General features: G+C 38.9%; 1 long non-coding RNA gene across 1 annotated transcript in view; it reads right to left on the bottom strand.

Moving 5' to 3' along the window:
* Positions 1 to 412: 412 nt before the first annotated feature.
* The window catches only part of LOC124228161 (uncharacterized), a 44,863-nt gene continuing 32,365 nt past the window's right edge, over positions 413 to 12,910 (bottom strand). Inside the window, exons 4-6 of the long non-coding RNA XR_006885646.1 lie at positions 4,126 to 4,213; positions 1,750 to 1,892; positions 413 to 814 (exon numbers count right to left, since the gene is read on the bottom strand). This is a non-coding gene — a long non-coding RNA (uncharacterized LOC124228161). The remainder of the gene's footprint in view (positions 815 to 1,749; positions 1,893 to 4,125; positions 4,214 to 12,910) is intronic.

Genomic DNA, 12,910 nt, shown 5'->3' with positions numbered 1-12,910 from the left:
TTCAGTGCATATGAGAACTACTCCCACACCATTTCCTGACAAACCAAATCTTGCTGTGAAGGCTGAAAACGTTAGTCAGTTGCACCCTATTTTTAGGACTTGTAATGAAGAGAAAATGTAGTGTTATAACACCCATCCAAATGCTGGCGCCCCAGTAGACGGCTGCAGAGTTTTAAGAGCTAATGTAGACAATTTATACAAAAAAGACCAAATTGTGACCAATTCTGCAAATAAACAGACAACAGATCACTAAAAGTTGCAACGCGACCTAGCTGTGGATTGGAAATGCCAAGCTTGGTGCTATTGAAGATCACAGATGGCCTAAAATAGCAACAAGCCGTTACCCAGGAACTGGACTTGGAAGGATGCTAATTTAAGTATTAAAAGAGGAGAGTGGAAATAAATCCAAAAATCTCTGCTACTGCTTTGGAAATCACATTTTACAATGTCTTACTTTCCAAATAATAATGGCCAACTTTCATTGAGTGGTTCCTGCGTGCCTGGCACTGTTCTACACGCTTTATATGCATTAACTCATTTAGTCCTTATGACAACACAATAAGGGAGGTACTGTTATGATTCCTATTGTACAATTGAGTAAACTCAGGCACAGAGGGATTCATAACATGGCCAAGGTCTCACAGTTGGTGAAGACAGAAATCCAGACTCAGGTAGTCCCACTCCCCCATTTGCCTTTCATTTGACCATCTCACTGCCATGGAGATCACTTTCAGAAGCTACTTTCCCCTTTTTGTAACTTCATGCTCCTTTCTATCATTTCCTTTCACACATCTGGAGGAGAAGACAGACAGGTCTGGAAAAAAGGGGAAATATCAGAGCATGTCCTGTCACAAAGCCTCAAAGGCTGGTGGAATTTCTAAACATCTCAACATGTAGTGCTTGGTGATGCACAGGGTGCTACCGATGGGCTGCAAACATGGCCTTCGTTTATTGTGTAGAATCCACCCTGGTCAATCTTTAACCCTCAGCTCTGTAAACTCAACCACTGGAAATCCTTGGGGTTCTAGATCTGATCAGATCCTGGCATTCTTTCTCCTTCTCCCCATGATTTGCTGTGAGTCTAAACAAGCTCAAGCCTCAGGATCCCTAAGTAACATGGAGCCTTCTGAGCCCAGGGGAGGGAGTCTAGTCATGGGTTCGCATGATCACACATTTTAGTAAATTTACAAAAACAGACTATTTTACTTGCAATTAGTTAAGACTACTGTCTCTTCCATTTAAACTTCCCCAGTGTCATTGGAATGGCCAGGCATGGGGAATCCTGCTAAAGAAAAGCTAAGTTGGGGATATATTTAGTTTGGATAGAGTGGATTATATTTAGTGGCTTGTCGTCACTTCTACACTGTTATTGCTAGCTTTGCAAGTAGGAATAGCCTCTAGCAATATTCTAACCACCCTCTGCATTGACTCATGTGGCTTTCTTATGAAGTTCAGGGCCACAGGTCCCACCCACCACGTGAATGTTTGCTGGTGCCCAGCATGGGCGTGTGTGGCTAGCAGGGAAGAGCAAGTTTCGAAGTGTATAGAGGCAGAAGCTAAACCGTTCATTTTCTGGATGTTGTGATGTCCGTGGTACTTATGAGCTTTTTTCAATTTATAGTTTTCTGCAATTTATTTTCTAGGTAAATGTCCACCTTCCCACCAAAGATTTTATTCCAAAATTTATATTCTTTTCCTTAAAGAGTCTTCCCCAACAAACTGTGTAAATCAAGGCCAAATAAAACTTACATATGCTCCTGCTCACAGAAGACTGGTGTAGAAATCCAGAAAAGCAAATGATAAATTTAAATTTAACATAAATGCAGAGTGAAGACTTGCATGACCTGTCTGGCATATTTTCCACCTTGTGGCAAAGTGTATTCTTCAGGTTCCTGGAGAACAAGGAATAAAGGAGTTGAGAGATAGTCGTTTGATTTAAATATTTGATAGCAACAGGTTCTGCTAGTTTAAGGCAGTGGGTTTTAAAGCCCGGATCTAGAACCAGGAGCATCAGCACCCCCGGGAGACAGTTGAAAACGTGGATTCTCCCGCCTCCCTCCAGACCCCCTGAATCGGGAACTCTGGTGGTGGGCCCAGCAAGCTGGGTTTCAACAGTCCTTCCAATGATTTTGACTCATGCTACATTGCAAAAAACACTGGGGCCGAATGCATGTTTTCACAATGGTGAAAACGAGCATCAGACTGGCAGGTTACTCTCCCCAGAAAAGATTCATCTAGGCATTGCCAATATTTGCTCATCTGATTCTTGATTTTCTATGTTTTCATTGAACATCTTCTTCTCTTTTTTGTGTCATCAAACCTTATATGCGAGGGTTGACTTTGCATATTTCTGTTGCGACCCATTAGGCTAGGGCGCCATCTAATCTCAAAAAGCAACTTGTTTTCCTCATTTCCAGGTTCTTGAGAGGCGCCTCCCTGTTGTCTCCAGATAGAGCAGGCCTCTGACAGTTGTGAGGAATATGATCAGAAACATCTGTAAGTTCCTCAATAACACTAACACCAAGTACTCATGAAACTGGTACACAAACTAGTACCATGACTAAAATTTTCAAGTGAATTACTCTTTTTTTAAAGATTGGCATCTGAGCTAACAACTGTTGCCAATCTTTTTTTTTTTTTTTTCTTTTTCTGCCCCAACCCCCCCCCCCCCCCCCGCCCCATACACAGTTGTATATCTTAGTTGCAGGTCCTTCTAGTTGTGGGATGTGGGACGCTGCCTCAACGTGGCCTGATGAGCGGTGCCATGTTCGTGCCCAGGATCCCAACCCTGGGCCGCCACAGCGGAGTGCACGAACTTAACCACTCGGCCATGGAGCCGGCCCCTCAAGTGAATTACTCTTTAGTGACCTGGGATTTGCAGAACAGGAGCATAAGCCTGACTTAATCTGCAGGCTTTCTGCTTTGTAACAAATCAGAAGAGTTGGTCTACTCCTCTCAATTCTCCTTATACTTGTATGACTATGAAAGCATTTTCTTCTCATATAGGCAGATTTCGTCTGTGTTCAAAAACCTTTTTTTTTCTTACCTAAAACCTTCTTGTCTATAAACTGTTCCAGCTGCTTAAATTTCACATTATGAAAAGAAAAATGCATCCTAAAACCCTCAAAATTTAGCTCCGTGGTCATATTGGTGCCTGTTGCTTTATGTAAATTTTGAAAGGTACTTAACATTTGATGAAATTACATTTTCTGCCAAAGGTCATGCATTTTTACACCATACGTCAACTATTTCATTCCTAGGTTACTTCATGATGAATTTTCACACTGATTGAAATACAATGTTTTCCTAATACCAGGAACTCACTGAGGTTAAGGCAATTGAATGCACATTTATAATGTCACTCAAAGCTAGGAAGGCAGAAGACACTCTATTAGCATTATAAGGTACAGGGGAAATGGAAGCAGCCAGATTCTATTCATGATCAGTCTTGGTAGGTTGCAAGTTTCTAGCAATTTACCTATTTCTTCTAAGTTCTCCAATTTGTTGGCATGCAATTGTTTATAGTAGTCTCTTATAATCCTTTTTATTCCTGCAGCATCAGTTGGAACATCTCCCCTCCTCTCCATTCCGGATCTAATCCCCTAGCCCCACTCCTCTGCAGCAGCAGAACCAGGAATGACTGAGAAGAACTGATAACCTACCCTGGAAAATAAGGGACCAATGGACTGTCAGGGAGGGGAGAAACAGAGGTCATGAGGGCAAGTTTGTTATTTTGGGGGTGAAGGGGTACTTTTATCATCTAAGAGTGTTGACAACAGAGTCATTGACTGAGACCCCGTGCCAATGGAAAAAGTAAGGGGAAAATCCGAGGAAGCCAAGAAAACTACTATGGGACTCCATTACCATGTGAATTCTGTGAAATTGGAACATAACTCTTGAGTGTGAAGCAAAGGCAGCATCTCTTGTCTTTCTTAAGAAGGGGCATACTGAATCACTCCTGCACAAATATAGATTTTCCAATCATACCTCAGCCTGATTACCACATTCCATAAGGCGCTCCATGACTACACTCAAAGAAAGACATGGCTAACAATATGTTTCATAGAGAATACAATATGTATAGTAAATCTTTGAAATTTAAAAATTTAGAAATTATAATTTTACCTTTCCTGACTTCTGAGGGCCCAGGATGAATATGTTTCTCCATGTTTTCCTCTCATGAACAATGCCTCTCTCTACCCAGGACCAGAACCTAGAATGGTATGATCCAGTTACATTTTGGATTAAAAATGGCTTTGCAAACCTGAGGACAAAACCTCCAGTCATAGAATTATTTCTTCATAAAAATATGTTCCATATTTTAAACAATTAACTGAGAAACTAAATTTTGGACCAAACACGTTCATGATTCATTATATACATAATAGAAATAGTTTTTGTGAAGTGGTAATATGTATGTTCACAATTCATGTCGTGGAAACATACATCTAACCAAAAAAAGTCCTTGGCTTGTAACAGGTCATCCAGAGGTAAAGGAATAAATGAAATACAGAGCTAATTGTGATGTTTTTGTTTTTCATTGCATTCATTGCTCACTCTACAAAATATTCGGAGAGTAGCTACCAGGTAGGAATAATGATGCATTTAAAGTTTTGAAATTAGTTTTCTTTTACTTTTCTTAGCTTGGGAAAATTTTGTTAAGAAAGAGAATGCATAAATCATGACTAGGACAGAACACAGGAAGATTGGACTTGTTTTCCTGGATCCTATAAATGAGATTCCTAAATTACATTGAGATGTACTGGAGAGAGTACTGAATCAAGACCTAGGAAACTGTGTTATTACTCTAGACTAGTTGCTAACTGGTTTAGAAAATTCTTTCTCAAGTTAATTAATTCAGTGTTTACCAGATGTTGGGTTTCATGAACAATTAACATTTTTAAAAAAGAATACGGTGACAAACAAATTATCTTACATATTGCTCAACTAAGATAGTAAAAACTCTATTATTTACTTCACTATTAATTTATTTTTTGGGGGGGGGGTAGGAAGATTGCCCCTGAGCTAACATCTGTGCCGTTCTTCCTTTATTTTGTATGTAGGACTCCACCACAGCGTGGCTTCATGAGGGATATGGAAGTCCACATCCAGGATCTGAAACAGCAAAACCCGGGCTGCTGAAGCAGAGCACAAGAATTTAACCACTACACCACTGGGCTGACCCCTAATGTGAACATTTTAACATAAAATAATAATATGAAAATTTCAAATACATAAATTTAGCTTCATAAAAGCTCACATCATTAAAACATTTCTTACTTTGCCATGGGACAATGAAAATTTGTAAGGGGTTGTGATTGTTCTTCAGAATGGCATTTAGACAGTGCTGTCTTCATCTACGTGCTCCTCAGGTTCCTCATTAGAAAATGAGGGAGTTAGACCAAACAACCTCAAAGATGAATTGTGATTCCAAAATTTGATTTTTTGACTATTTCATGAAAGAAACATCTCACTTCCTTACTTATTACTTAACTGAATAAAATACACAATTCTTACCACGTCCTTTCTCATTTTAAGCACTGATTACTATATAATCAAAGTTCAACATATTAACGAAATCATCAAAGTTTCAGTTCTTAACATCTTTGGGTATAATAAGCAATTAGCCATTTATTACATGAGACCAACCATAACTCTAAATTAAATAAACCTCTAAATTAAACATTTTACTATGAAGTTTAACATTAGGGAAAATGTCTTCTGCTCTCTTTTCATCTCAAGAAAGAATTTGTGCTTAGGAAAATAAAAAGATAGCTCAGATTATGTCATTGCCTTCCATAAAAATCCCTTTATGAAGTGCTATGGTTTGTTGAGCATTTGCTATGAACCAGGTGGTGTGCAAACATTACTCTATTTAGTCCTTGCAACTCTACAAGAAAGATGGCATTACATCTAATTTATAAATGGAGCCTCGAGACAAAAACAAGTCCAAAGTCCCAGAGTTCATGGTAGAATTGGGATTCAAATCTTTCTTTATAGTCAGAGCTATTTCTGCTCCATATTGCTGTTTCCATAATTCATACCACTGAGTTTCCTCCCTCATGCCTTTGTTCTTCCTGGTTTCTCTCCCTAGAATGCTTTATCTTCTACTACTTTTCCTTTTAAAGCTTTATCTATCCCATTTCAAATGCCAAAGATTTTATACCTCCAGAAGGAATTGTTCTCTTCCTTTTAGATTCCTCAGAGCACTATACTTGTATCATTCCTTTGGCATTTTTCACACCAAGCCTTATACTCTAGTCTTTTCCATTATTTTTCTACCTCTCTCTAATTGGTGATAAGTATTCTGAAGAGTGTGGTGGCAGTTTTCTCAGAGTTAGGTGTATGAACTCAGTTACAACATGATCATCTTGTATCTCTAGGAACCACGTGAATCTAAAGTTTAAGAAAAAGAGAAAAACAGAAAAATCTCCAAGGATCACAGGAGGTGAGTTTTCTGTATAACCAAAGCTATGCTATGACCTTACCCAGTTCTTTACTATTTAGTTTTTTGGTTTTTTGGTGAGGAAGATTTGCTCTGAGCTAACATCTGTTGCCACTCTTCCTCTTTCTTTTTTGATTGAGGAAGATTAGCCCTGAGCTAACACCTGCGTCAATCCTCCTCTACCTTGTATACAGCCCGCCACCACAGCATAGCTTGACAGTGGTGTAGGTCCTCACCTGCGATCTGAATTGCAAACCTGGGCCACGGAAGCAGAGCGTGCTGGACCCAACCACTATGCCGTGGATTTGATCCCACTATTTATTATTTTGTTGTTCCAATCCCCCGGTCCAATTTTACAGATTTCCAGTGCTCATGTGGGAAGGCAACTAGCCAGCCCCCATAAACCATAGAACTTTTCTCAATCTCCTATGATCCTGTAGGCTGGTAGAAGAGTCTATCATCCTCAGCAACCAGTCTTTGAGAGATCGTCAATGATGGAGAATTAGTAATATTTTTGAATCATAGATGAGCTGTATTTTCTCTCTGAAATTCATCAAACTAAATATATAATGCTCCTGTCAGAAAATTTTCCAAGGGATCAGGAAGGGGCACAAGGTTTTTCAGAACATGTGAGAGTCCAAGATAGCTGGCTAAGGAAAGTAACACTACGTTAAATTTTAAGCCAAGGAAATAAAACACAGAGAATGATTTAGAACTACAAACTGGAAAAAGGAACATTCGAAAGCTGGTATAAGAATTGATGCTACCTATTAATATACCTCTAAACAATTCATAAGGTTCATGACAAGAGCTGACTCCTGCTATAGTTCTCTTTTCTCTGGTTGTTTAAAAAAATGCTATTCCAAGTTTTGATGAAACAATGTGTGGAAAAGAAATGCTTGATTCGAAGCACTTTCATGGGTAACATGCTCAGATAGCCACATACATGGTGACTGGAAGTTACAAATGAATTCTATTAGAGGGATCAAAAACAATAACATTTGCAAGCATTCTAATTCTAATCTGTGCAGCTTTTGTTTAAGTGGCTAAATATATGAAGTTATTAATAAAATGCAAACATCTGCTAAAACTGTAACCTGTCATTTATTATTAAGCAAGTTCGTGGATTCTATTCAACAATATCATCAATATGACCTATAAAATTAGAAGAAATACGATAGTGGTTTTAAGTCCCCCAAAAATGTTTTATTTGCAGCTTAATTATACGCATTTTGAATATCACATTGACATCTGTCAGCAGAAAGACTGCATGGCAGAGACCTCTTACTTCTTCCTAATCATGTAAAGTTTTATAGAAGTGCTTGTCCTCTGCTCATTCATTAATACTAGTAGCGTCAAGTGGCAAAATCCAGGAGTCTAAGGATGGGAGTGGGGTGAGATTTTCGAGCACCAGCAGAAGTGTACCCAATAGAGGAGGAAATAGATCTGAATTAAAGCAGAGACAGGAGACTTTGTTGAAATCATGCAAGCTGGGTCTGGCCAAAGGGAAATTAGAACTACAAAGAGGCTGGAATTTGGCTATAAGAGTTGAAGTTTCCAATCTTCCTGTGACCCAGAAGAATCTAAGATGTTATAAGAAGTAGAAGATAGGCTGTAAGGTTTGTCTCATCCTCAGCTTCCTGAAAACTTTGCCTCACTTAGTCTTAATTGAGATCATTAAAATTCTCATTGTGAATATTCCCCACCAAGGAACCATTGTATGGAGGTAAAGGTAGGTCATGGGTCTTTTAAGATTAGAGAAAAAGTGAGTGATTACAGAGAAGAGACAAGCGTTAAAAGATAATATTCAGGGGTCAAGTGGTTAAGTTCACGTGCTCTGCTTTGGCCACCCGGAGTTTGCCGGTTTGGATCCTGGGCACAGACCTAGCACTGCTCATCAAGCCATGCTGAGGAAGCACCCCATAGAGAAGAACTAGAAGAACCTACAACTAGGATATACAACCATGTACTGGGGGGGTTTGGAGAGAAAAGAAAAAAGGAGGAAGATTGGCAACAGATGTTAGCTCAGGGCCAATCTTCCTTAAAAAAAAAAAAAGACAATATTCACTACTAAGAAATATAAACTAAATATACATTATTTTCATACATTTGTAACTTAATTTATTTGAAGGATGAATTTCTAAGTTGCCAAGAAAAATACAAAAATGCTAAAAAATATTTTAACAAATATGATATACATTGAAACATGCTCATGTTTCTTACATGCTTCCCATAAAATGTTACCCCCGGGATAAATACCAGCCTGAAATAACACTCACTTGGCTCAGATTTTTATGGGCTTTCGGCATTTACTGAGTAGCCTTCATTTATTTTGAAAGCTGGAAACCTGGTATTACTTTTAGGTGAGCTAAAATGTGATTTGATAAAGAAGAAAGTTCTCAACTTAACTACCGTCTATTTGGAATTTAGTGGTTTATTTTATTAATAACTTCCTGGTATAGGCAGGCTCAATTGTTTAATGAAAAAAAAGTATGAGTTCTTAATTGGACAGTTAATCCTATTTTTTGCATGGCTAGTCAATTTAGTACAGTAGGAATCAGAGCAAGTGCTCACTGAGTGAATTAGTTGAGGTATTTGCCTTCTGTCTTCCTGTGCCCATCATGTCTAGCCAAACGGTCCCAACAGGTATGTTGTCAGGCCAACCTTATAGTTCAGAATAATGGACAGTGATTTTTGGGACACATGGAAAGTTAATTTTCTCAAAAGCATAATGATGGTACATACAATACCATCATTGGAGACCTGTTTACCTACCCATTTTATTTGCTTTTGAGAAAGCAAGTGCTTTCTATAAATTCTATAAATTGTTATTTATACCTATGTGTGAATTAGATTTTCAGATTGCATCATAAGAAAGCAGTTCTTGTAGATGGAAAGTGGGCAAGTTACATAAAGGAGAACCAGAAAGCACAACAGACTACACTGCTGGCTTCAGAACTAAACATGTGTCTGCCTTTGGGAGGCATACTCTCCAGACAGAGACCTTGTAGAAGCTTCTTGCACTGGAGCAGTAACAAATGAAAGAGAAGCAGTAGGCTGTGCTCTCAAGAAGGGCATGCTTAAACCTTAAGAACTTTAGAATCATATGGACCATCCGAATTTTCATTCACCTTCCTTACAAAGTTGCCTATTGCAGTAAAACTTCAGAAGTGGCCCTCATGCTACAATTGAGAACAATGACTGGCAGACTCCAAGTGTTCCACCTTGAAGACATGGCTTTTATCCCAAGTTGAGTTTGAGGCTGCAGGTCTATGTGGTGGTGGGTTCAAATGAGCATCAGGTAATTTAACGTCACCCTTGAGATAATACAGAACATAAGAAATTACTAGAAATCTGATCTTCCTCATGGGTTGATTCAGAATAGTAAGCCTAGCAGCTAGAAATGCTCACAGAACTGACCAGAATGGCTTAACCTTCTGTTGTCCAGCCAAGCTGGGACTGAGGCTAGGGGTTGCCAAGCATCCCTCCAGAAAACTGAAAAAGGAAGTCCCTCAGGCTCATGCAGCTGGGATTGGCTGATGACAGACAAGGTCACAGTGCTATTCTCTTTGTTCCTCATTCTGAACCTCCCTGCGTCTATCCTAAAAAAGAAGGTCAAAGATCTAAGGTGGTAGAAATGTGTCCTGACATGCATCTGTTAGACATTAATTTTCTGCTTTTAATTCTTTTGGTTCAATGTGGAGATCAGTGATACACAATGTGTGGGCCCTGGAAATCTTACTGTGGGGTGTGGCCAAGCGACTGTTTGTCACCAGTCCACAAGGAGGTGAGGAACTTGTTCCAGAACCTTCACTGACTAGGTCCCTGAGCACACTGCTTAGTTCTGCAGACATTTCTCTTGTGGATGACGGAAGCAGTGTGTTGACAGACCCTCTGGCCAAAGCTCCTTATCACACCTTTGAATAGAGCTGATTACACAATTATAAATTAGTCAAAAAATCACTATGAAAAGCACACAATATGATCAGTATCTTTTAAAATTGATCACATCCCACTCTATGGACAATAAAATAGCTAACATTTATTGAACCCTCCCTAAATACCAGGGACTACTATATTCACAGTTTAACAAGTGAGGAAACTGAGAAGCATGGATGTTATTCCACTTTCCCACATGCACAGCTAGTAATGGTTCAAACACAGGCGCTTCACCATTACACTATCTAGAACACTCCTGTAGCAAATTACATGAGATCAATTATATTTTATGTTTGAGTGGGAAATACCAAAATCCCACAGAGATAGCTGACTCTCCCCTCTCCCTTCCTTATGAAGTCTCTTTACTCCAGCTCTTCAGATATTTTTAGCCTCCAATCCTTCTTCTCTGTCCCCATCATAATTATCCAAGGACAGATTTTATTACTCCTCTTGCGGCTTAGTGCTATAGGCTTCTAGGCAGTGCTCCCACCATCTCACTGTGCCTGGCAATTGTGAAACATAATAAATATTGACTGCTATTCTGACACTTATAGCTCTTTATATACAAATTATACCTCATCTCATATACTGGTATCTAGACTGTGTCTTAAGTACATTAGGCACTCGATGTATATCTGGTGAACTCATAGATATTTTTTATAAAAGAGTTCTTAAAATAAGCTGCAAGCTTGAGATACAAACTATCTAGTGTTATTGTTAAGAGTTAAAGTATATTTGTTTTCACTGCATCACGAAGAGCCCTGACTCAGTAAATATGAAAGGATGACCCTAAAAAGGAAACACTGCAAACTGAACTTAGTTCCCAGATTAAAAATCAATGCCTAAACCCCTTTCCTGTTGATTTCATCAATTTTAGAGATATTATGTCCTTTAGAAGCCTTGCAGCTTGAAAGTAAAAGAATGAGTTAGTGAATATCTAGCCAGGGGCAAGTTTCTGTGTCAAAGACAACCCAGCTTCCGTCCACAGTGCTTTGAGGCAGATGCTGAAAGTTGTCACGAAAAACAAAACGTACAGATCGCTGATATCTGCCCACCTGAAAAAAACCCAAAAAAACAAAAAATAAGAAACAGGAAAATATTCCAGAAGTGGATATGCAGAGTAGCTACACGGCAGTCACCGACAGGCAAATTCCACAGATTAATTGTACAGCTATAGCCGCAGAGTTTTAGACTGATCGCCTTATTGGGCTTCAAAATCTCCTAACTCAGACCTTCTGAATAAGATGCTGGACAAAAACACCATTGCCGGAACCTGATATCTTTATGCCTTTCTGGGGTGGCAGCAAGTTTATGAAACAATGTATATCCATAAATGGGCCTTCAGGAGGCTTCTAGCCGGCTTTACAGAATCCTACTGAAGTCACTTGGTCCTTTGATCAGAGCACAAATTAAAAATTAACACAGCACTTGAAGCAAATAAACTGGATCAGTCCCTGGAAAAAACACTATTTTTGCTTAACCATTAGAACAGCTGGAGAGGGAAGAAAGGAAGGAGGGAATGAGAGAGAGGGAGAGAGAAGGACGTAAGAAAGAGAATGAGAAAAAGAGAAAGACAGAGATCTAGAAATCATTTTAAACTAATATTTTGGTTTCAATGTAAGAGAGTTAAAGAAAGTCACTTTCTCATATCATAGATGGCTAAAGAAATTTCAGGTAAGCCATGCCAGTCAGAAAAATACCTGCATGCACTAAGCAGTTTCCGGTGAGCCAGGTCTAATGGTGAATAAGAAGACAGTGAGAAGGGCCTGACACTTGAAAGGTCTTTGACAGCCTGTGGCTGATTGCTGATAGTGTTAGAATAGACTTATTATCAGCTTCTATGCACCTTATCAGAACGAACATGCCTCTTTGAAAATTAAAGTATATGAAAAAAGACATCTTGTATTTCGTTTTTGATAGTTTTCCTTAAAATGCACATTTGAAAAAAAATAGGAGAAACTCCTTATCATTTAAAGTACTTTTTCCACTTGATTGATTAAGTTCTCTTTTCCCCTTTATGCAAGGGGGGAGTGAAAACCCAGGAAACATCCAGTGGTAGAGTCAAAGGCACATTGTTGGCGCTATTCAATACTAGAGCAGGAAAATCAGAGGGGAGTATTTGAGATTTGAAACAAGGAGTTTCATAAACCAAAAGAAAAACACAAACAGCGGGGATTTTTTAAGCTTTCTTTGTTTGTTCCTTTGTTAATATCTTTCTCTGCCAGGTTTACAAATCCTAAATAAATAGAAATTAGTGCTCCTTCCTCTGCAGTCCATTTGCTTTAGATGTTTGCCTTGAGGGACATTTGTGTATTCTGCTAATGGCTGCAGCAGAGTGCTGTCTCATTTTCATTCTGGCAAAAAAAGGCCGTCACCATGGTTACAGTTTCATTTGCTAGAGAGAAACTGATGGCTGTTAGTGATCCCATCATAAGCAACTTCTGTCAGATTTCTTATCAAGTAGACATATTTTGACAAAGTGAAAGATAACACCGTAATAAGAGAACTGAGTTGCTACTCTATGTA

This window comes from Equus quagga, chromosome 16 (assembly GCF_021613505.1).
Source record: "Equus quagga isolate Etosha38 chromosome 16, UCLA_HA_Equagga_1.0, whole genome shotgun sequence".
NCBI lineage: Eukaryota > Metazoa > Chordata > Mammalia > Perissodactyla > Equidae > Equus > Equus quagga.
Note: the sequence above shows the minus strand (reverse complement) of the source record. Positions and strands in the feature narration are given on the sequence as shown.